Source organism: Antechinus flavipes, chromosome 2 (genome assembly GCF_016432865.1).
Source record: "Antechinus flavipes isolate AdamAnt ecotype Samford, QLD, Australia chromosome 2, AdamAnt_v2, whole genome shotgun sequence".
Taxonomy (NCBI): Eukaryota; Metazoa; Chordata; class Mammalia; order Dasyuromorphia; family Dasyuridae; genus Antechinus; species Antechinus flavipes.
The window spans coordinates 410,035,002-410,058,093 of NC_067399.1; the positions used below are offsets into that span (position 1 = coordinate 410,035,002).

Here is a 23,092-nt window from a genome sequence, read left to right on the forward strand (position 1 = left end):
TTTTGCACGCAAAAAAGCAATGCTGTTGGAATCAAATAGAAGCAGCTAACTGGTAGAAAAAATCTTTGCAGCAAGTTTCTCAGATAAAGGTTTCATTTCAGAAAGAGAGAATGAGAAAGAGAGAGAGACAGAGAGAGAGAGAGAGAGAGAGAGACTGATTCAAATTTGTAAGACTAAGAGCCATTTCCCAGTTGATAAATGATCAACTGGGAAATGATAAATGATCAAAAGATAGAAACAGGCAGTTTTCAGAGGAAGAATTCCAAGCTATTAAGTAAGAGCCATATTAAAACTAAAATTAAACTAAACTAAAACTAAGAACTATTGCAATTGCCTGCTGATTAGTTTGCCTACCATGAATCTCTCCAAAACACTAACTTGATAAGTCCAAATTATATCAACTCTGAGATTCTACATACATACATATCAGTTTGCCAAGAGTGATTTTAAAAAGGTGAGGGGGACTGTGAAGAACTGGATATATTAATGTACCATTGACAGAGCTGTGAATTAGTCTAGCCATTCTGGTAACCAATTTAGAAAGAATTTAGAAAATTACTAACAATGCATATTCTTTGGCCCAGTGATATCACTACTACATCTATACTTAAAGGAAATCAAAGAAAGAGAAAGAGGACTCAGATGTATTGAAATTGTCCATACTAGCTCTTCTTTTAGGCATCAAGAACTGGAAACTAAAGGGGTACCCATAAATTGAGGAACAGTGGAACAAATTATGGTATATGAATATAATAAAATATTACCGTGCTGTAAAAAATAATGATGGGGATGGTTTCAGAGAAACCCGAGAAGAGTCATACAAAGTGATACAGAGTGAGCAGAATCAGGAGAACAATTTATATATTATGAGACAGCAGTGTGAAGACAAACTCTTATTTACGCAATGATCAACCACAATTTGAGAGGATTTATGATGAAATACGCTACCCATCCCAACAGAGTGGTGGACTCAAGGTTAAAAATACATATATATATATATATATATATATATATATATATATATATATATATATATATATATAATATATATATATATATATTTATTTATAAAATATATGTGTGTTTGTGTGTGTGTGTGTGTGTGTGTGTGTGTGTGTGTGTGTGTAATTATATATTTGGACATGCTTGATGTGGAAATGTTTTGCCTAACTATACACAGGCAGTTCAAGAGTTTTCCATCCATTGCCTAAGGCAATATGAGAGGGAGAGAAAATAAATTTTTGTTTATTTATATATGTATGTATACATATACATATATATTGTCTTTTTTAGTATATATATTTAAAGTCTTCTGAGTGAGTTGTACTTCCTGGTTCAGTGGCTAATCTTCAATCCTTCATCATGGATTAGGGGTGGGGTAAAAGGAACCTAAAGAGCAAGGGACCAATAAGGGTAATGATTCATTACATCAGAGTGTATATTCTTTAGTGCCAAATCGTGTAATTTAGGAAATGACTGAGAAGCTCAGCCCTGCTCCTTGGTGTGCCCTTCTTCTACAGTACCCTAATCCTTATATAATTTCAAGGAAAATATAATCCATCTGTTTCTGATTCTTTTATACTTGAATTATTACTTCAATAAGTCATTTGCTGGACTTTGTGTTGCTCTGAGCCTCCCATAGTTGATGTAAGAAGTTGCATTTCCTCACAAGTTAAAAGAACTTGGACCTCAAAGAGATGGTGATTTGCTTCCAACTCCAAACTACAAGATTAAATGGGATTTCTAAATGTAGCAACCTGCGTCCTCCTTTGCCTCCTCACTCTTTGAACACCCACATTGCTCCCATGCCTTACTTGGACTTCAGAATCTGACTTTGTTCCTAGATCTCCTTCCTTTTTCTGTTAACACAGTTTGTTAAAGATGAGAGTCTACTGCTTCAGTACATACTTTTAAAAAGCACTTTCTTGTGCATCAGCCCATAGTAGAACTGGAAATGATCTTGGAGGTTAACTTGTCCAACCTCCTCATTTTATAGACAAGGAAACAAAGGTCTAGAGAGATGACGGTGGTATATAGAGCTGTTGTAAGGCTCAAGTGAGATAATGAACCTAAAAGGATTGTGTAAATGATTATTGTTATTATTATGATTCTACAGTCACCAAGCTTCCAGTCTGGTGATAACTTCATTCCCTGAGTCTTCTACTGTATTCCTGCTAAATTCAAGAAATGTTGATAGATCAATAGAGCAATATGCTGCTAAATGTTTAACATAGATTCTCTGGGATTGTGTGGAGAATGTATACATGAGTATTTTTACATTTAATTTGCATTATTAACACTTTCTTAAATATAGACAATCAAGAAAACAACAGATCAATCCTAGTTATAGCAATTTTCAATTTCTGAGGTATTCAGGTTCACACAGAAAATTTAACAATCTGCTCAGAGCTGGCTCCAGAATATACCTGATTGTATGTGTCATAGAAGACCAGCACCCAGGTCTTCTCATTTCAAGTCTTCTCTCTATATCCCTTGCATATAAATGAGAATCAAATTCAATTCAATTCAATTCCATTGCCAAGAAGGATCAATTTTGGATTGGGCAAAAGCTGGTCAGAGGGCACCCATGGGGAGGACAAAAAGAGAAAACAGAGGTCCCTAAATTAGGCTTTGTCTATGTCATAAGGTCCTGCATATAACTGCTGTTCAAACAATATGTGCTGAATGCATAAATGAGTGAGTGAATCAATTAATTTCACTATTTTATCTAGAATATACTCTCAAAACTAAGAATTCATTTTTCTACTTTCCTCAGACAAATCTAATTATGGTCACAGATGGATTGTTAGGTTGAAGCCTCCAGAATGAATGCTTGCTAAAAGGACCGACAACTTTACAGGTTTGCAGAAAAGAATCATCACAGAAAGTGACAAAAGACTTTATTCTCCTTAAAAACAGGAACATTTAAACATAGAATCATGAAATATCAAAGGTAGAAGGAGTTGTGGTTGTTCATCCTTCCTTCTCAAAGGGGACCAATGACATCATGTCTTGCAAGTAAGGTGGATTTACGTGCAGGAGAGCAGCACAAAGTCATCAGACTCATTCTTCCTCCAGAGGTCAGTGGCAAGACAAGAGTCAATAAGACTGGCAATGGCCCAGATACTGGAGTAATTAATCACAGAATCACTTAGTAAGCATACCATATAACCATGTGTTAATGAGATTCAGCAGATTTAAATACTTTGAGGAGAAGGAGAAGAAACCTTGAAGTGCAGTAAATCACCCTAAGTATCGTACGTGGGCCACCATTCCTGACTCCCTCATTCATATCTTACTACTAAGGCAGCTAGGTGGCACAGTGAAAATGTGCTGGACTTGGATTCAGGAAGACCTGGATAAAAATTTGGCATCAGATGCTTATTAGTTTTGTGACCTTGGGCAAGTCCCACATCTATAAAACCTAGGGTAACGGGAACTGAGAAAAGGGGAACTGGGAGTCTCATGGGAGCAGATGAAGATTGTGAAGGCATGTACTCCTAGTATAATATATAATGGGAGGAAGGAAGGAAGGAAGGAAGGAAGGAAGGAAGGAAGGAAGGAAGGAAGGAAGGAAGGAAGGAAGGAAGGAAGGAAGGAAAGAAAGAAGGGAGGGAGGGAGGGAGAGAGGGAGAGAGGGAAAGAGGGAGGGAGGTAGGAAGAGTACCCACTGCACTCATATGGATCTAAACTCTGCTTCTTTATAGTTTCCACCCTTTGATCTTAGTTCTGTCCTTTTGAATTACCTATAGAACAAGTCCAATTCTTCTACTAGAGAACAATCTTTTTAATCATTTGAAGACAACTTTTATATACCTCCAGGTCTTCACTTCTCTAAGCTAAATTTGTCCAATATATTCAACTCTCTGGTTTTCAAACCCCAGGTAGCATGAGACAGCCCCCCAACTCCATGAACTTGAACAAGGTATTACTACATCAAAATTAAGAGATAATGATGCAATCTCCCTCCTAGTGAGTCTCTTCAGACTGTATTTGCTAAATTTTCTTGTAGGCCTTTGAGGTTATTTGCAAACTCCTGGATCCCAATAAGTATTTATTTACTGTCCCTGGCAAGGAATCAGCCTACTTATAAAACATTCAGTATTTCATTTTGAAGGCTCTCTCTCTTCCCTGAAAAGTAAGCATAAGACGGTCAGGGATTATTTTGCTGATAATAGAGGACTCCTGCTTTGCTTCAGTGCCAGTAAAAGCAAAGGAAGCTGCTATTGAATGGAGCTCCAAGATGCAAGAATTGCATCAGGAAGTATAAGAACAAGAAAGGGTTAGGGGTAGAGTGAAGTGGACACTTGAGAAAAAAATGATAGTAAAAGTTGGAAGACAGCATTGAAAGAAAAGTCATGGGAGTATTTTGGGGTAGCTGTAAGTAGAGAGACAAACCAGAGCAATCTGAGATAATGGACCAAGGCCTACTAAGCAAGAGATGCTGGTGCTGTGGCTGCACCTCTGTGTTTGGGTTTCAGAGACAGAAGTAAAGAAGGGGCTCTGCAGGAGGCCTACTCCAGGTGGAAGAAGAATGCAACCCAGAGCCAGAGTTGAATCAACTCTAGTCCAAGTGGTGCCGGCTACTGAAAACAAGATAAGAGAACAGTTTCCTCCCTGTATCTGCCCATAGGCTCAAAGATAATTTTCCTATCTTCCCATATGCTTTCCCCAGGAAGTTTTCTCCCCTCTTCTCCTATCTACTACCCCAGAAAAGGGAATGAATGAATTTTTTGTATGCCAGCACAGAATAATACTACCATTTAATTGCCTCTTGTTTTGTTTTGTTTTTTGCATTTTTAATGTCTCCATTAACTGTTTTTTCTTTTGGAGTTTTTGCTGGTATCTATAAATTGAAAGTAGTTTTACTAGTGAGAGTCTAAGCTATAATTGGCCCAATTTATTACCTAAAAGAACCCACACCCAATCAGAGGAAAATGAAAATGTGTTTCGGAGACGGAATATTTGTTTTAAAATTTTCAGGGGCTCAGTTACATTTTTTTCCCCAATGTCCAAATCATCCCTCTCTCAGTATGAACACCCAAACAAACTAGCTATCCCAAACACAGCCTAAAACCACAAGCATTTGGCTCAGAAAATGAAAAGCAGCAGCCAGGACAGAATCTTACTCTGCAGAACTACTCAACTCTAAATACTAGGAAGCCATGTTCTATAATATTGGGGCTTTTCCTTTCAGCACTAATTAGGACAAGAGTCTTCTCCCACCTCAGCTTTGCATTCTATCTTTAGTCCTTATCATATATCTCATGATTAACAGCAAAGGAGTTTCCATAAAGAAAGAGCCAGCCATTTGGGTTCTCTGACATAGACCAGGGACCTGCTCCCCTAATTGCTTCTGTGAAAAACCTCCGGGAATGATCCTTAAGAGCACTTTGGGTCTGGACAACAACTAGGGAGGTGTTCACAACCATTTTCTTGCCTAGTTTGGAGATAAAAAAGTTGTCACTCCCAACTTTCTCATACTCACCACTGAGGTTGCTTGGGAAAGAATTGAGTCAGAATGTGGCTACAGGGTGTGGTAGTATTTTTTTTTTTAATATTTTTACTTAAAGTTTTGAGTTTCAAACTCTTTCCCTCTTCTCCTCCCCTCCCCTAATCCTTGAGACAGTAAGCAATCATATACATGTTATACATTTACAGTTACGTAAAACATTTCTACGTTAGTCATTTTGTACAAGAAGACTTGAATAAAAAGAAAAAATGAAAGAAAGAAAATGAAAAATAGAGTGCTTCAATCTGTATTCAATCCATATCAGTTCTTTCTCTGTAGGAGACTAGTATATTTCATCATGAGTCCTTTGGGATTGTCTTCAATCATTGTATTGTGAGAATAGTTAAGTCACTCAGTTCTTCATTGAATAATCTTGCTGTTACAGTATACAACATTCTCCTTGTTTTGTTCATTTCACTATGCATCAGTTCATGTAAGTCTTTCCAGATTTTTCTGAAATCATCAATAAGTACAATAATATTCCATTACAATTACATATCACAGCTTGTTTAGCAATTACTCAATTGATAGACCTCAAGTACCCAGAAATTTCATGGCCCGAATCATAGGATTATAGGCTCTTAAAATTAGGAAGAGACTTGCTTGACTTTTCTTAACACTAGACACCAAACATCTGGGTAAAAACAAAAAAAAAAATGCAGCTGATACCTCAAAATATCCAAATGTGTAGTGTTGCAGTGCCTCAACCATAAGCATTCAGGCCATATTTCAGAGAAAGTTTAATGTGCAGCATTTTCTATCCAAGGATCTCATAGTCAAAATGCTTTGGGTCAATTAAACTGGGTGCAGATCGTATTTATCTTTTAGAAAGGAAAGAGATAAATGCCCCATTGTAAAATGTTCTTTCATCCCTAGTGCCATTGGCACGTACAGGGTTTTTATAGTTTCTGCTTTTCTCCCCTTTGAATAAGTAATGAACTGGGGCAAAGAGCAATGGTTCCCAGTGGTTAAAGAAGATAGCCCACTCTGATGCTATCCATCACTCAGGTGAATCAGAGCCTGCTTGGTAAAGCACAGGGCAATAGCCTTAATCTACTGATTTTAATCAGGCCATGGACAGCCTCCTGCAGTTACTCACAAAAAGAGAAAAGAAAAGAACGAGTGAGATTAGGAATTGATTACAATAATTCCTAGTGGATAGAAAGGAGATTGTAAAAATGGATAGTTTTTCATTTCTGTTTTTAAGAGGAAAGGAAGGTGAGAATAGTTATAGATTCATTACTCAGGCTTACCATACCTCTCTGGGTATATTGTATCCTCTTGATTTCTGGATCTGCAAATCAAAGAGCTTGAGTTTAGGAGTTTTCAAAGTATGGTCCAGGGACTCTTAAGAGTCCCTATGACCCTTTCAGGGGATCCACAAGGTCAAAACTATTTTCTTAACAGTATTATCATGTTTTGCTTTCTAAGAGAGTAAATATCAAAAGATGTAATCATCATAACAAAAACTGTCAAGTAGGAAGGCAGTTCTCAATAATTTTTAGGAGTGTAAAGGGATCTTGGGACCAAAAAGTTTGTGAACTTTTGATCTCAAAAACTGATTTCTAAGATTCCTTACCTCTCCAATATTCTGTCTTTGTCCTAAAATCCTTTCTAGCTCAGACATATTATGTTCTAAGCTCTCACTCAGAGCTGATATCTCTTATAGTTCTAACTATTCACTCACACTCACATATATATATATATGTATTTTTTTCTTTAGCTCAGAAAAAGAATTTCATGTTATAAAATTGCTACAACCTAGCTCTTGATTAATTGTTTTTTTGATTGTCTTAAGAAAAAGATAGAGAAAATTTTCATACAAATTATACTTAAGAAAATGTTTTTGGTCTCAAGGTTCCTTTATACTCCTAAAAATGATTGAAGACTTTCTTCCTCCCTAAGAGTTTTTATTATATAAGTTATATTTATTGATCTTTACTGCATTAGAAATTAAAACATTATAATATTGTTACAAAAATAGTTTTGACCCCTTGGATCCCCTGAAAAAGCCTTTAGGGACTCCCAAAGATCCCTGGACCAATGAGTAGATTGTTAAACATTTACCAGCACATCCCTGCTCCCACCTCCTTGCTAACCATGGGTTCTGAAAGCAAATCCTTGAAATGGACCTGGATTAGCTAGGATCCTTTTTTTCCCCTGGTTTCCAGGAGCTGTTGCAAACTATTTACCGGGAATTGCTTATCTTCCCACCACCAACATGAACTATCTCTCAGCATTTCCGATGTGGTTAAACTTGATATTCTTTGTCCAGAGAACAGCTCTAAAATCATCACATAAGTTACTCACAGGACTAATGGCTCTAATGCCCATCCCATCCCCCTTTCTACCCCAAATCTGTCATCATCCAATATCCAGGATCCTCCAACTTTCCTCCTCTTTCCAATTGTTTTTAGATGGTCATGCTGTTGAATAAATGCTTAAAATTCTAATGGAGAAAGGATGTTGCATTTTTAATAGGGATCAACATTTAAAGGCTACAAGAGTTAAGTTCTTGTGAAAATTCTGATTTAGACAGTAGGTATTGGGGCTGTATTGTGCATACACATAAATCCCTCAAGAGGGACAAGTCGGCAACTCCACTGAAGGAGTGACTACTCCTGGGGCCTCTGTAAATAGACTTGACTAACAGGTGCCTGGCACTCTGTGGGAATCAAGTTACCTGCCAACTCTCCTGGCGAAGTTTGTTTTTGGCTTTCTCCTCAGAGATAGGTCTTTTTCCGCCCTTCTCAGAGATCTGGGCTAGGCCGTTGCCCAAGAAAAATGGAAATTGAACATTAAAGGGTCCCTGTTTGTTTATAAAAACTTCATGAGACTCTCAGTCCTCTCGTAGAGGGTGTGGGCTGGGAAATAGGGAGGGGCGAAGGGCAAAAAGGGGAAGGCATGGAGATCTCCCAATTAATTGCTCTTGAACAGAAGCGCTGTCTCACTGGGGTTGATGCCAGAGGCTCACCCCACACAGACAAGTTATGAGCCACACTGTGCAGGGGCCATCAGACACTAGGGTTTGACTTCCTGGCAAGCTCGAAAAATTGCATTCCAGGGTGAGGTATTATGCTCTCTCTAATCAGACCGACAGAGGCGATGTGCTCCGGAGAAAACATCAACTGGCTAAGAGTCAGGAGATTTTAGCTCTAGTCCTGGTTCAACGGTTAACTTATTGTGTACCTCAGTTTGCTCAATTGTCAAAGGGGATTAGTAATATCTACATTAGCTATTTCACAGGGGTTGGGGGACTATAGAAGAAAAAATGAGAATTAAAAACATTTTGCTAAGGATGGAGCAATAGGCAAGTGCAAGGTCTTATTTTCATTCATTCAAAATATATTTGTATGTTATTATTGCTGTTTACCTTCAATTCCCTTTAACGAAGTTCACTATTTTCTGCTCCCATCCATACCACTATTGCAACTGAACATAAAAGAGTATAGCAATCCTAATAACTTTTGCTACATGGCACAGTGGAAGAGGACTGGATTTGTAGTTAGAGGTTAGTGTTCAAATCTCAGATCTGCCATTTACTACATCTGTGCAAATCTGGGTCTCAGTTACTTCATCTATAAAATAAGGGATTGGAATAGAACCCTTAAAACTCTAAGTCAAGGACCCTGCAATCTTACTGGGAATAATCTTGCTTCAGTAACCCTGGGTACAATCAGAAAAATCAGAGTCTTTTGCTCAGAATAGAAAAGTCTATTTTGATTCATCTAAAATTCGTTATTTTCCCTTGTCCTCTTCACTAAGAATGCTTCTCCACCCTCAATCAGCTTCCATGACCTCATCATGATATTTAGAATAATGGTCTTTTCCCACAGGTCAACAACTACTAAAATAAATGTTTTTCCATCATTAGAAGCTGAAAAGTCACCAAAATTATTGTACCTCAGCTTAGAATCACAGCTCATTCTTTCAAAAAGAAAAGGAGGGAGAAGGGAAAAAAGAGAATAATTTTTTTTTCATTCTCATGGGAAATATGCATGTAGATCCATTAGAATAAAGGACAGTTTAGAAATATGTACCTGATGCTTGACTTTGAATTAATCAACCATAGGGGAGACTTATTCTTCCTAGGAACTGCATTTCCCATAAACTTGTATGGAGTGTACTAGGTGAGAATGTTACTCAGCATAGATTCTAGTTGTATAAGATCATTTGAAGAGCTTTTGATGGGAAAGTGGGCATGAATCCTCAAGAAGAAGAGACATGTAAAGATTCAAGCAGGAAGGCAGAAGAGAAATAAAAATGGATGGAGAGCAAGGAAGCTGCCCCACAATTACATCTGATTCCAGCCACTACTAACAAAAAGATGGTCCCCTTCTCTACTGAGACACAAGGGTTATAAATATCTTCCCAGCCATAGCTCCCATCCTGAAGAGTTGTATTCACAAGACTTCAGGATTGACTAGTTGCTAAGACTCAGTCCTTGAGGCTATTAAGTCCAATTGCTGGATGACTTGCCAACATCCCTTTACCTTCCTTTAGGTTTCTATGGCAGCTGATATACTCTCAGAGTACAGAAAGAGTGAATTTGCAAACTTGTGCTTATTATTCTATTAGCATGCAATGCTCAGGTTCATAAACAAGGATGGGAAATGTAGCTCAGAGAAATCCCAGACTACAATCCTGGAAATTTGTAACTTAGAAAAATAGATGAACAAAATATTCACTTTTCAACTAATTCACACATATGTATGTATACAGTCAAGTATATGTACATATATGTCTATACATTACTTATATATAGATACAAACAAGTTTCCAGTCAAACCTGGAATTTTTGAGAGCTGATACATATGTAGATAACATGATTTTAGGTTGACAGGGAAAATGATGAGTACATCGTGATACCTGTGTAAGAAATGCGGTGCCATAGCTTCTGGGAGAGAGACCAATGTAGTTCAAACCACTCTGGAGGAGAGAAAAGTTGCATATATGTTAGGTAATCCAACTTTTCAACATTTTATTCATTTCTAGCTTATCTTTCTAGAGACTACAAAATAGACCTCCTTGGGTAAGATTTGTATCTTTCTCCTGATTTAATCTCATCTTGATCCCAACTATAAAGATCTCATTCATTCTTGAATATTTTTCATATATTCTAATTTGTTAAACTTAAATTGTTTGTTTGGATAAATCAGCTTATTCTCTATCCACCCTTTTGGATGGTCTCTTTTATAACCAGCAGTTGGTGACCAATTAAGTTAAAGAACTGCAAAATAAGTACAGCCCTCCCCTTTAAGAGGGACCAGAGCTTTCCTTCTGGATGAGATTCATACCCCTAGGTCATCAATTAATACTGAGGGTTGGGGGGAAGCAGATCAATATAATTCTAATCTTTTATACCTGCTGGAGAGAGGGAAGGAGCAAAAGCTAAACCATAGGCCTTCTCCTATCCCCCTCAAGGTGAAAATCTCTCTGGAAGAGGTAATTCAGATTCCAGAGACATTTATCCATTTCACTGAGTTGCCTCTATCTATTTAGACAAACTGTATACACATGTGCATTTTTTATAGATTCACACCTATCATATACATGTGTGAATGAATATGAGAGCGAAGAGAGAAAGGAGAGAAAGACACATAGACAGAGAAGCAGAGAGAGAACAATGTATGTTTCAAGAAAATGTCCTTTTGGCTCCCTTGCCTAGAATATCCTCAATAAATATACTTTTACCTCCTAGAATCATTGGTTTCCTTCAAGACTCAGACTTTTGAAGGCCTTTCTCTGCTCTATAATAATTAGCACTTTTTCACACAAAGTTTCTTTGGATAATTTTATATGGGTCTTCCACACACACACACACACACACACACACACGTGTGTGTACATATATCAGCATAACATTAGAATGTAAACTGCTTGAGGACTATTTCACTTTTGTTTTTATATACCAAGCACTTAGTACAGTGCCTGGAACATGACATTCTTGTCAATTAGCTGATAAATTTTATATTACCATAATATTGCATGGTTAATTTTGGTTGGTCAGAAGGAAAATTCCTAAGGAAAAAAATGAAGACTTGATAAGGAAATGGTTGAATATTACTCTAAGAACCTGAATGTGGCTGAAGGTGGCAATATAATATTTCTTCAATAGAACTTGGATTGTACACTGGCCTGGGAGTCAAGAATTACAAGGTCCTGTCCTTTCTCTGCTACTAATTTGCTTAGATAATCTTAGCCAAGGCACCCATTCTATCTGAACCTCAATATTTTTATCTGTATATAGTTGGAATGAACAGGGGCACTCCCCATGGAGCTGTGCAATTTGGCCTCTTTTTGAGGAGACATGTGCTCTAGTCTCTTGATAAAAGATATATTCAGCCCAGAAATTCTTGATTGTTCCATTGGTCCTGTGATGGGGGAAATTCCTTTTGGCTCTGTGGTCAGACATTGCCAGCATAATCCCAGTCTCAGGGACCAAAGGTCCCATCAACTGTGGCTGGATTATGCATTTTCTATAACAAGGAGTCCCTTGTCCCACAGAACAGGCCAGAGGACGTGCTCAGCTCCATAGGCATATATATGTAAAATTAAGGAACTGAACGATACGACCTCTGAAATCCCTTCCTGGTCTGAAGTTCTTTGAGCAAACCTTGTTCCCAGTGTTTGCTGAGGGAAATATTCAGTACAACTCCCTCAGGTTGTTTCCTGGACTGGATGTTTCTACACACTAAAGTTCAAAAAACTAACGTACCATTTCCAACAGAGCCCCTTTTCTTTACCTTTGAAATCCCCAGGAGCTCTGCTTTAGCCAAAGGAATATAGAAATTCAATAAAATGATCATTTATTAAGCACTACTATGTGAAACGCAATGTACACTGGGAGATTAAAAAGACAAAAACTGAATAGTCCTTCCCCCCAGTCAGGCAGTCCACAAGCATTTTATTAAGTATTTACTATGTGCCAAGAACTGTGCTAGCTAGAAATAAAAGCAATAACACTATCCCCGTCATCGAGAAGTTCATATTCTAATGATGGAGAAAACATGCAAAAATATCAATGTACATATAAGAGATATAATAACTAATAACTAGCATTAATATAGCACTGACTATGTGCCAGGCAATGTACTAAGTGTTTTACAATTATTATCTTAATTGATCTTCAAAACAAACCTGGTAATTAGGTGCTATTATTATCCCCATTTTACAGATGAGGAAACTGAGGCTTAAAGGTTAAATGACTTGCCCAGGGTCATATAGCCAATAAAATAGATTGGAACTCAGATCTTCCTAACTCCAAGTCCAATCTTCTGCTCACTGTTTCACCTCCCTGTAAATGGAAGGTTGTGTCAGTGGAAAGGCAGTAACAGAAAGTGGGATTTGAATTAAGTCTAAAAGGAAGCCAGGAAATCTTGGAAGCAGAATAAGGGTGCAAAGCATTCCAGGCATTGTGGAGAGTTAGTGAAAAGGCATGGAGTTAGGATGAATTGTAATGGCCAAGGAACCTCAAGAAAGTCAGAATTATTGCATCATAGAATATATGGATTGGAGTAAAGTAAGGCTGGAAAAGTGGAAAGAAACAGCTTAGGCTGTAAAAGGCTTCAAAAGCCAAACAGAGGATTTTATATTTGATCCTGGATGTAAAAGAAAGCCAACGGGAGTTTATTGATTTGGTGTTATGACTTATACTTCAGGAAAATCATTTTTGCAGCTGAGTACAGAATAGATTGGCAAGAGGAGAAGCTTGGGGTAAGGAGAATAACTAGAAATAGTCCAGGTGAGAGATAATAAGGACTCATACTAGAGAAGGAGATGTGATAAATAACAAGTCATGGCAACAGATTGGATATTGGGATGAATAGGAGTGAGGAATCACATGTAACACTGAAATCTGAAGCCTGTGTGACTAGGAGGAGGGAAATGTCTTTGATACCATTAAGGGCATTCAGATGAGGGGAGAGTTTTGGGGGGAAAAATATAATGAACTCTGGTTTTCATATACTGAGTCTGAGTAATCTATGGGATGTCCATTTTGAGCCATCCAAGAAGTTATTGGTGATTTGGAATTGGAACTCAGGAGAGAGGTATGGCTATAAATATAGATTTGGGAGTAGTGCATAAAGATGATGAGATCACCAACCAAGATAGCATAGAATAAGAGTCAGCAAATTCTAATCTGCCACTTGTTTTTGTAGGATCAGGGAGCTAAGGATATTTTTTATATTACTACTACTAGTCCATACCATAAAAACATCTATAAAAAAGAAAAGTACCCATGTGTACACAAATTTATAGAAATTCTTTTTGTAATAGCAAAGAAACAAAAAAATAAAGGGATATTTGTCAATTGGAGAGTAGCTGAATAATTACATTGTATCATGTATCTATAATTCCATAAGGAAAGATTAGGGGAATAGTTTGTTGAATCTTGGTATGATGTGTAGCAACTAAAGCAGAATGAAGTGGGAAGAAAAAAGAACAATTTATATAATAATAATAATATTGGTAATGTAATCAAAGCCCATTTGCATAGGACTCTCTCCTCATGCATAGATATCAATGCTAGATCTATGCCTGCATGAGGGAAGGGACAGCATTGACAAGAGTAAGAAAAAGGAAAATTCCAGGGTTATCAATATTCTTCAAGCTCCAGTTTTCAGTCTCTTTAGGATTCAGACATTTCTGGTTTCTAGAGAGAAGATAGACAATGTCAATTCCAGGTAAATGAAGGAAAAGATTCTGAGGAAAAAAAACTGAAAATGAGAGGAGCTAGCAATCTCCATCGTATCCCAAGTCCAGTTTGCTACACTTAGTGACTTCAAGGAATTTTTTCCAATAAATGACATTTGGGGTTCCCTCTTGGTTGAGCCAAAGTATCCCAAGTGAGAAAGCTTCTTCATTCTGTATTGTCTGGAAAATATTTTCCTATGTACACTTTCCCTCTTTTCTGTTTTGCTATTGACTTAGATAAATGGGTTTCTTTTTTAATTCCTATGTGTGTTCACTGTAGAAGTGATATTTGGTGGAAAAAGATGTCATTTCAGCCCAGTATCCATTCTCTCTGAGAAGAGCAGAATGGCCTCTTGTTTAGGTCCAACTTTTTGCTCTCCCTTTTAGCAGGAATTAAAATACTCCTTGGAGAAAGTAGGGGAAAAAAATCTAGGGATATCTTTTGTATCTCTGAGTCCTACAACATCCCCATGGTACATATAGGGAGTAGTACTTGCTACATAAAATATATATATAATTTAAAAGATTTAAGAATTCTGATCACAATGAGCAACAAAAACTTAAAATAATACCAGGCCATATGAAAATCAAGAAATATATTGGAACCTATGTTAAGTGACTTCAGCTACTGCATATCTTCACCAAAAGTCAACCAGAAATCCAAAGACAATAGAAAAGGAAAATCTCCAAAGAATCCAGCCCAAATAGGCAAACAAGAAAGAAGTTTTCCAGTGTGACCAAAAACCTCTCAGATCCTATAGTAGCCTGAAAGGTTTGGTATCTGGAGGCAAGAGGACAGGACTTCCATAAGAAATCATAAGAATTGTCAGAAATCTGGGGGAAGGAAAAAGCAATAACAGCTAGCTTAGGTGAGATAGGGCATGGACCAAAATATACTAGTTCCAGAAGCTCTGAAGTTTTAGCATTCTATTCTGAGCAACCATAAACAGCCCTGAAGCTCCCATGCTCTGGACCTTAAGGATCAAGATGGGGTCTGTGCAACCCAGATTCCAGCCAAGCCAAGGGCTTGTTAAGAGCCTTTTCCCCTTGGTAAAGAGAATGCTTCTCTCCTCACAAAGCTCTTGTTCCTGTCCCTCCCCTCATAAAAAGTACACATCACTTATTAGCACTCACTTCATCAGTTACAAGACTCTCACATAAAATATCCCAGCCTTAGCTGAGAACAAGGGTTCTCTTAAGTATAAACATACACTTAAAAAGTGGAAACGTATCCACAGCAAGATCAGACAGGTCTTACCACCTCAACCAAAAGCATAACAGGAAATGAGGTCTGATCTAGTCCAAAGCCCCAATTCATAAATTAAAGGTGAAGATATGAAAAAAACAGAAGATATCAATCACCACAAAAAATCATTATAGATCTAAAAGTACCCTAAAATATAAGCTTTAACAGGAAATTAACATTACAACAACTGCAAGCAGAAACTCATAGGAAAAAAATGGATTTTCCATAGATTTGATACATGAATATATAGAATACATAGAAATGGACAAGTATATAGAAAAACTGAAGCAAATGATTTTTAAAAAATAATTTTGGAGAAGGGAATTGAAAGGGGAACAAATTGCCTAAAACAAAAAAGTGGTAAATCTTATCATGTAACAAACTTCTGAAAATCAGAATAGATCAAAAAGAAATTATTTCATAAGGTAAAAAGAAATATTAGGAAAAGATAGAAAAAATTGAAATGAGATATGTTTTCTAAAATGATTGACTTGGAAACTAGGTCAAGAAGAGATAATGAAAAATATAAGACTTCCTGAAAATCATTATTTTTTTAAAGACTGAATACAATATTCAAAGGAATTATAAATGGAAATAGTCCAGAATTATTAGAACCAGAGGGCAAAATAGAGAAAATGCCCACAGTTCACCTTCTAAAAGAAAACCTAAAGAGGAAAATCCCAAGATTGTGCTACTCAAAATTCGGAACTTTTGGAGTAAAAAATAAAATAAAATATTATAAAGCAGCCAGCCCTACAGAAAAAGTTCATTAACAGAGGAATCATAGCTGTCTGGTTCACACAAGAATTACAAGCTTCTACAAAAACCAAGAGAAGATCTTGGAATACAGTATTCCAAAAGTTAAAAGATATAGGCTTAAAACCAAATTTACCCTACAAAACTGAGCATGTTCTATAAGAGGAAAAAAAAATGCTACTTAATAGAATAGAGGATTCTCAAACATTTTGGATGAAAAGTCTAGAGCTTAGGATATTGTAGTAAGTAAATGAGGTAATGAATGTCTGAACTGAGTGGTATACATTTTTATGTTTATTATAATAACAATTAGCATTTATATAGCATCTTTAAGGTTAGCAAAGTATTTTACAAATATCTCATTTTATTCTCACAATAATCCTGAGAGGTAGGTGCTACTTTATAGTTAAAGAAACGAAGGCAAAAAGAAGTGACTTGTCCAGGATCATGCAGCTGGTTCTCATCTGAAGCTGGACTTGAATTTAGATCTTCTTGTGTCCAAGTTCAGAACTTTATCTACTGCACCACCTAGCTGCCATATTAATAAAACATCATTTTACTAAACTTTTTCTGAGACAAATATCATCCTGTTACACAAACTGTGAAAAGACAGAGAAATAATACTGTAAAATAATACTGATGAAAAAAATTAAATAATATTCTATCAAAGATTCTACAAAAATGTATTGGAAATTATTCACTACAATCAAGTTGGATTTATGTCAAGAATGTAAGAATAGTTTGGGATTAATTAATCAATAAGCTTTTATTAAGCGCTTACTATATGTATGCAGTATGCTATATGTTTGAGATATAAAAAAAGCAAAAACAAACTTTAAGCATGATAAATTATATTAAAAATAAAAATTGCAAGTCACATGAATCATCAAAAAATTGAAAAATACTTCCAACAAATATAACACTTGATTCTAATTGAAAAAGTGTTCAATAAAATAATTTTCTCTAATATAAGCATATATCTGAAATTATTATATGTAATGGAGAAAAACTCTAGAACATTTCCCAAGAATATCCATTGTTAAAAATAACACTCTTGACACAGAAAATCAGATATCAAAGAAAATTTGTTAAAGAAGAATCTTAAGGAATCATTTTAACATTTATGGCCAGAAGCGGGCCCCACTCCTCTTCTGGAAGAGGGAGCACTGAGTGCAGAAATAGGGGAACCTTTTACTTGCTCTTGTGATGCAGCTCCTCCCTTCAGAGAAGAGATTGGTCCATTTTATCCAGGTTAATCTTTCTGATTGGCCCACTACATGTTTCCCAATAATATGTATAAAATACATTCCCCCATCTCTCATTATACATCCCATGTTCAAAAATAGTGGAAAACTTCTCATCTGGGATGTGTTGTTTCACATTCAATTAGCCTATTAATCAGGTGCAGTAAGGATTTGGTCAAGTCAGGTCATTGACCCTAACTAATTTGGGCTGGATGGACTATTATCTTAAGTTTGTGGTTTTCTCAAAACCATAGAAGTCTTTCAGATTGGCTGAATTTACTTATGCCTTCCTAGCCCCGTAATTGCTTATTTGTTCAAGGCTTCTATTGATCACTTAATTGTTCTGTGAATCCTAATCTTCCTTAACCTCTCACATTCTGAAAACCTCTAGTTCAGTGGAACCCACTATCCCAATCCCACACTACCTCAAAGCTTGCAACCCTGTGGAAACCCAACTTTTCAGCACTTTTCACACCATTATCTCCATTATTATTTGGATATATATTTAACATATTTATATTCACATAATTTATATATATATGTGTGTGTGTGTATATATATATATAAATGGATATATAATATAATATTTACATTAGATATATAAATGGATATAGATTTAGCATAGGTATTTAGCAAATAATGCTAAAAAGTTTTGCATAGAGAAGACAAAAAATTGAGAGTATACAAAGGTAAAGAGAAGATTAAACTATCATTAATTCAGATGATACTTTTAACCCAACTTCAGATTTCAATAGGGAATTCTTGGAGAGAAAATTTTTGTGACTGTAGATTGGGGCCTATTCTGCATTATATTGTTAGAGAGTTGCCTATAGCGCAGAGAAATTAAGTGATTTACACAGGATCAAAAAGCCATCTTGTGTCAGATTTGGGACTTGTACCCAGAGATCTTCCTGTTTCTGAGGCCAGCCTTCTATCCTTTATAGAAGGCTTCCCTTTCAGGTAATATAATGGATTATTTTAAGAATCACAGATATTTAATGAAAAAAATTAATTTAAACAACTTCAAAATATTCAAAATAAAACCACAAAAAATTATTAGCTTAACTCTGTATTACTAATGAAACCCAGCAGGAGATAGAAAAAGAAATTCCATTTATAATAACTATGAAATGCACATAATATTTGAGGTTTAAGCTAACAATTCATGCTTGAAATCTATATAAATCTCAATTACAAAAAGTTTTTACATAAATAAAGAAGTCAAATAATTGAAATATATTTACTATTCAGAGTTGGCCAGAATTGATATAATAAAAATGATAACATTACCAAAATTTATGTGCAGATTTAGCATTATCCCAATCATTATTAAAATCTTAGTAGCACTAAGCAAAATAATCAGATTCATCTGGAAGAACAAAAGGTTAAGAATTTTAAAAGAAATAATGTAAAATATAGGCATAAAGGGTGCCTAACATTACCAGATTTCTAATTATATGATAAAATAAGAATTATTGAAATTAATTGACATTAATTTTTAAAAATGGGTTGATTTTGAAAACAGGTTAGGAATGCAAGATCCAGAAATAATTTCACATGGTAGCCCAGTGTTTGGAAAACCTAGGAACATAACTATGGGGAAAGGAATTATTATTTGATGAGAATTGTTGAGAAAACTGAAAACCATGGCAGAGATTAGGATTAGACTAGTATCATATACCATATGCTAAAATTAACTCCAAACAGATGAGCAAGCTATATAAAAGGTCATATCATCTCTTTTTAAAGTAGAAGAGAATAGAAGGTAGATTTTAAATCTAAAGTTTGAAAAGCCATAACTAAACAAAAGACAGATATAAGAAAAGACAAAATAGACAATTTTGATTATATCAAATTTAAAAGCTTTTGTACAAACAAAATCAATGTTAATAAAATGAGAAGAGAACCTCTTTGGGGAGAATATTTTGCACAAAATATCTCTCATAAAGGTATGATATCCAAGATAAGAAAGGATATTAAAGTTTATGATCAAGAGTCATCAGTAAAGTGATCAAAGGATATGAACAACAATTTTTAAGAGGACAAATATAAAGTATCAATACCTGTACAGGAAAAAACTTCAATAACAACAATAATAAAAGAACTTCAAATATCACACCCTAAATGTAAAAGGCATCTAATATCATTTCACTAGTATTCACTTCCACAATACAAAATAATCATAAAGATAATAATTTTCCCCCAATCTGAGGTTGTTATGAAAGGGATTCTTGGTCAGATATCAGTTATGGATTGGATTAAATGAACTCTGAGGTTCTTTCCAACTCTGTGAGTTTGTGATTCGTTGAAATAAAAATTTAACTGATTCTGATGTTTTAGCTCATACTCAGAAAATTATTAGAGATGAAAGAAGATGAAAATAGCCCAAATTAGAGGGACCCTAAGAAGACAGGCACATTCATACAATGTTAATGGCACTGTGAGCTGGTTTGGCCATTCTGAACAATATTTGGAACTATTCTAGAAAAATTATTAAGCTATTCATGTCCTTTGATGTAGCCATAAAACTGCTGGGCAGATTTTTTACTGTTCAGCCATTTTCCAGTCATATCAGACTCTCCATGACCCCATTTTGGGTTTTCTTGGCAATGATACTAAAATTTTCCATTTTCTTCTTCAGCTCATTTTATAGATGAGGAAACTAAGATAGATAGGGTTAAGAGATTCATCCAAGATCATGCAGTAAGTGTCTGTGGCCAGATTTGAAATCAAGAATATGAATATTCCTTAACTCCATGTGCATATATTTAAAAGCCAGTAAAAGACACTAGAACCCAATTTAATAAAATAACTGATTGACTCTAAAAGACTGATAATGAAATGTACCTTCTGCCTCTTGGTTAAAAAAAGGTGGTATACTACAGGTGCAGAATGAGATTGTTAGATAATAATCAATGAGTCAATGCGTTTTGCATAAAGAATTTTACTTTGAGATAGGGATTATTAGGACATCATAGTAATAAAAAAGAAAGTATTAATAAAATATTTTTAAATAACATGAGAAACACTATCAAATGCTTTGATAACATCTAGGTAAAACACATTGTCAGAAATCCCCTGGTCTTCCAATCTAGAAACTCTGTCAAAAAAATGAAATGTTTCATTTATTATGATCTGTTTTTGATGAGGCCATGAAACCTCTTTGGAATAATTTCTTTCTTTTCTAGATTTCCACAAAGTACACTTTAATAATGTCTTGGAATTTTGCTAGTAATTGAAGTCGTTTGCTGACTTGAATGAAGTTGAGAAATAAAAGTGTCTTTCTCTTTCTGAACATTGGTATGAAATTTTTTTCTCCTACAATTGAACTTATGTATGTTTTGTATGTACATAATTGGTTTTTTCTCTCACTGGTAGGAACTGTCTTTTGACTTTCTTTGGATCCCTAGTGCTTAGCACAGTGGTTGGCAAATAATAAATTCTTTCAAATGCTTGTTGACTTGATTGGACTTTAGTCCTGTATTACCTTGCCTGTCTCCAAAATGTTTTACAGGTTATTGACATATTTTTAAGTTAAATTCTGCTTTCTGATTTACTGAAATATGATGTCTAGGCTCTTTTTTTTTTTTTTTTGGTCATGGTTTCACATAGTTTAATGATTCTTAAATTATCTCTCTTTGATCCATTTTTCAAGTCTTTCTTTGCTATGAAATATTTCACATTTTCTTCTATTTTTAGTCTTTTATTCTTATTTTTATTATTATTATTATTATTATTATTTTTTGCTGAGGCAATTAGGGTTAAGGACTTGCTCAGGGTGACAGAGCTAGGAAATGTTAAGTGTCTGAGACCAGATTTGAACTCAGGTCCTTCTGACTTCAGGGTTGGTACTCTTATTATTTCTTAATGTTTCATGGAATCATTAGTTTGACCCATTGTAATTTTCAAGAAGTTCTTTCTTTTCCAATAAGGTTTTGTACCTTTTTAACCATGTGAAGACCGAGTTAGCACCCTGCATACCTTGGAATCAGGCAGAGTCAGAATATGCAAAAGTCCATGGTCTTTATTCTTGGTCTTTAGGGGTAGAAGTGAATTGGATGGATGCAGGATCTCCACAACCTCCTTTTTCCTTGTCTACCGACAAAATGACTCTGGTTTGTCTTACTCCACCCCCTAATCCCTCCCACAATTCTCTGTATACACCAAAAGATCGAACCAGCACAGAATAGTGGGAAGGGCCATTTTCCAAGCATATGCTAATAGAGTATTGTCCAATCGGTAAATACCCTTAAATGCTTGGTTGTCCAACCTCAGTGCATCAACTCAGAGTTTCAGCCCTTTACATAACCAAGCTTTTAATCTTCTTTTCATATTTTTCTTCCATAGCTCTCATTTGATTTTTAAAACCTTTTTTTTTAATTCTTTTTTTTCTTACTTCTCTAGAAATACTTGCTTTCTATTGTCCAATCTGCATTTTTGTGAGGTTTTGCTTATAGAAGTTTAAAATCATTTAAAATCATTTTTCTATAATTCTGACTAGGGTTTCCCTGTTACTATAACAGCTCTTTGAGGTAATATTATTTTATTTATTTCATCCTTCTTCCAAACTATTTCTTTACTTTGGGCTTTCTGTTAATGCCAAATCATGTGAACTTCTGGGAAGTAGGGGTGAGAGGGAACATCTCATCTAAGTTTTGGTACTTTTTTGTCCTTCTGCTGTTTTTGTGCTTCAAGCTTGCACATTTTTAGTACTCCCAGAATGGTGTGATCTGAGAAGCTGTATACTGACCTGCTAGTCTGAGTTTTGCAGATCCAGGTTTGGGTCTATTAGCTTATTCATGATTGAGATTCAATAGACTACTGCTACTGGATTCGGTCACTGTTAGCTCACGGGAAGGCTCTGAAGGTTGTTAATGACAACTGATGACTCCCTTTTGATTTTGGTCTTCTACCCTATTGATTCCACTGAAGGTTTAGAAGTTAGCCTAAAGACTAAAATTTCCCCATTTTTGCTCCTGGGCTGAGAGCCTTTCAACTATGTTTTCTGGAAACTTATTAAAACTCAAGTTAGATTGAACATTTCCTCAAAACTGCTCTTCTCCATCCTGGATCCATGCCACAGAACTAGATAATGAGTAACAGAGAAGACAGATGGCACCAGTTCCTGCACCCAACACTAGTTCAGGAATATTCTGGGATCCCTTTATGCCCAGGTGCTTATTGTCTTGATGTTCTGTCTCAATTCTCTTTTTTTTTCCCCTCTGAATACCAGAATGCTCCCAGTTGCAACTGCCACCATTTCCTTGCCCATTCATGGCCAGATCCTACCTTAATATCTGCACATTTTTCTGTCTTCTTAAGCTGCCCTGGATTGGAAAAATGATTCATTGTAATTTTTTCTTTACTTTTCTGATCATTATTCAATTTGGTACATTTTTTAGATTGTTATGAAGGAGGTATTTTGGGAAAGATAGGCAAAAAATTAATTCTTACTCTACCATCTTCACTCTAGCTTGCTACCTTTAAATTCTGCTTTCTCTGTCATTACTTATCATAGTCTCATTTACCCCTCAAACATAGGTCCTATCCATTCATTGATTCTCATTTTCCCTCCCAATTTAGTTTTTTTTAAACTGCTTTTTAAATGCTATCAGATTTCTTCATCAACATTGGCTT

At 35.6% G+C, this 23,092-nt stretch overlaps 1 long non-coding RNA gene across 3 annotated transcripts in view; it reads right to left on the reverse strand.

The window, feature by feature from the left end:
- Window positions 1-5,535: 5,535 nt before the first annotated feature.
- LOC127550149 (uncharacterized) overlaps window positions 5,536-23,092 on the reverse strand; it is a 73,051-nt gene continuing 55,494 nt past the window's right edge. For 2 of the 3 annotated variants that reach the window (XR_007950780.1, XR_007950782.1), the window contains exons 2-4: window positions 10,382-10,441; window positions 6,771-6,806; window positions 5,536-5,965 (exon numbers count right to left, since the gene is read on the reverse strand). This is a non-coding gene — a long non-coding RNA (uncharacterized LOC127550149). Of the gene's footprint in view, window positions 5,966-6,770; window positions 6,807-8,195; window positions 8,321-10,381; window positions 10,442-23,092 lie in introns of those variants that run through there. The other variant, XR_007950781.1, reaches the window with a different exon arrangement.